The sequence below is a fragment of the Galeopterus variegatus genome, unplaced genomic scaffold (genome assembly GCF_000696425.1).
Source record: "Galeopterus variegatus unplaced genomic scaffold, G_variegatus-3.0.2 Scaffold27773, whole genome shotgun sequence".
NCBI lineage: Eukaryota > Metazoa > Chordata > Mammalia > Dermoptera > Cynocephalidae > Galeopterus > Galeopterus variegatus.
In genome coordinates this window covers 5,812-8,299 of record NW_007753884.1, presented here as the reverse complement: position 1 = coordinate 8,299, position 2,488 = coordinate 5,812, and the positions used below count along the sequence as shown (strand labels likewise).

Below are 2,488 nucleotides of genomic sequence, written 5' to 3'. Positions count from 1 at the left end.
AGTGTAGGAGTGATCTAGTTTTTCCATATCCTTGCCAGCACGTGGTGGTGTCACTATTTCTCATTTTAGTCATTCTGATTGGTGTGCAGTAACATCTCATCATGGTCTTAGTTTGGACTCCCCTAACGGCAAGTGATGTTGAATACCTTTTCATACGCTTACTTGCCGACCAAATGACCTCTTCAGTGAAAGTGTCTTCATGGCTTTTGTTCATTTTCTAATTGGATTGTTGGGGTTTTTTTTAACATTGAGTTTTGAGTATTCTTTATGTTTTCTAGAAACAAGTCCCTTGTTGGATAGGGTGTTTGTAAATATTTTCTCCTAGTTTATAGTTTACCTTTGCATCCTCATCACAGTGGACGAAAACTTGGCTTCCACAGAGCCAAAGTTTATAATTTTGATGAGGCCTGGATTTATCAATTTTTCCTTTTATGGATTGTGCTTTTGGTATAAAGTCTCAGCACTTTTTGCCTAGTCCTAGATTCTAAAGATTTTCCCTTTTTTTTTTTTAACATTTTATAGTTTTGTATTTTACATTTAACTCCATCATGAGTTTATTTTTGTGTAACATATGAGATTTTGGTTGAGTTTTTTTGTTTTTTGTTTTGTTTTGTGGGCTTCCTTCCACACCATTCACTATGATTTTTAAGCATCTGTGGACACTGCCTGTGAAGGAGAGCTTCAGGTTGGCAAAGGAGATGAAGGCACAATTACACTGCCACATATCTCTGGGTCCACACCACCAATGACTGTGTTCAAGAAGAACAAATGGCCTTATCAGAAAGACCTTGTGCTTATTATTAATCATGACACTAGTGAATATGTGCTGGAAAAAATTCAGTAGCAGCATTCAGGTCAAGAAAAACAAACGACAGAGCAAAAAGACAACCTACAGAATGGGAGAAAGTATTTGCAAACCATGCATCTGACAAGGGATTGATATCCAGAATATACAAGGAACTCAAACAACTTAACAGTAGAAAGATAAGTAAACCAATTAAAAAATGGGCAAAGAAGCCAAATAGGCATTTCTCAAAGGAAGACACAAATGGCCAATGGTCACATGAAAAAATGCTCAATATCAGTAAGCATCAGGGAAATGCAAATAAAAACCACACTGAGATACCATCTCACCCGAGTTAGACTGGCTATTATCAGAAAGAGAAAAACAAATGCTAGCAAGGAAGCAGAGAAAGTGGAACCCTCCTACATTGTTGATGGAACTGTAAATTAGTGCAGCTATTAAGGAAAACTGTATGGAGGTTCCTCAAACAAGTACAGATAGAACTGCCGTACAATCCAGCAATCCCACTGCCGTGTATATACCCAAAGGAATTGAAATCATCATGTTGAAAGGATACCTGCACTCACTCCCATATTTATCACAACTCTATTTACAATAGCCAAGAGTTGGAACCAACCTAAATATCCATCAACAGATGACTGTATAAGGGAAAGTGTGGTATATTTATGCAATGGAATACTACTTTGCCATAAAAAAAATGAATGAAATGCTGCCATTTGTAGCAACTTGGATGAACTGAGAGAAAATTACATTGAGTGAAATAAGCCAGGCACAAAAAGAGAAATACTGCACGTCCTCACTCATAAGTGGGAACTGAAAAACAAAAACAAAAACAAATACAATGAAAAAGAAAGAAAGAAAAATACAGTAATCACAATACATTGAACTTTGAAAAGGAGAGAATAGAACTGAGGGCACCAGAGGAGGGAACAGGGGAGGGGAAGGGGTGTTAGTGAGAAATTGATAAAGGGCCATGAAAAGTGGTTACATTGTGACTATACTAATTATCCTGATTTGAGCATCGCATACTGCACACAGGTATTGATATTCACTGTGGTACCCCACAGATATGTACAATCAATTATGTTTCAATAAAAAAATTTAGAAAAAGCAAAGAAAAAGGAAAGAGTGAGGGAAGCAGTAAAATCCAGGCCCAAATGGAACAGCCGCCCTCTCATCTCCCACAGCCATCACAGCGACCATCACTTCCACCCCCTGTGCCATTCATAGCACCAGCGAAGCCCCGGTTGGATCCAAAACTTCAGCTTTGAAGGATAACCTCTCACCAGAACCTCAGCTGGATGACAATGAAAGAGAGCTTGAGGGCTGGAGTTGACATCACCGAGCAGATGTGCAGCAGCAGTGGGAGAAGCTCCTCGGACTCTGAGAGCTCCTCAAAAAGTGGTGGTGATGGCTCCAGTAGCAGAGGCGAGGACAATGGCCCAGCCTTTCCTCCACATCCTGGTCACCAGCAGCCCTGCACCAGCAGGCCCACCATCGCCAGCAGAACCAGCTGGCCACAAGGGAGTAACTAGTTAGTGAACACCCTCAGGAGTAACTTGTGGTTGGGTGAGTTTGGCCATGACGGTGGTGACAAGCGCTGGATCTTTTGAGATCTACTTTTTGGTGCACAAACATGCTGCAAGACGAGGCTGCTTTAGCATGGAATTCATTGCCAAAACA

At 40.6% G+C, this 2,488-nt stretch overlaps 1 pseudogene; it reads left to right on the top strand.

Moving 5' to 3' along the window:
* The first annotated feature begins 698 nt into the window (after positions 1–698).
* Positions 699–2,418, top strand: LOC103583759 (annotated as a pseudogene).
* The last annotated feature ends 70 nt before the right edge of the window (positions 2,419–2,488 follow it).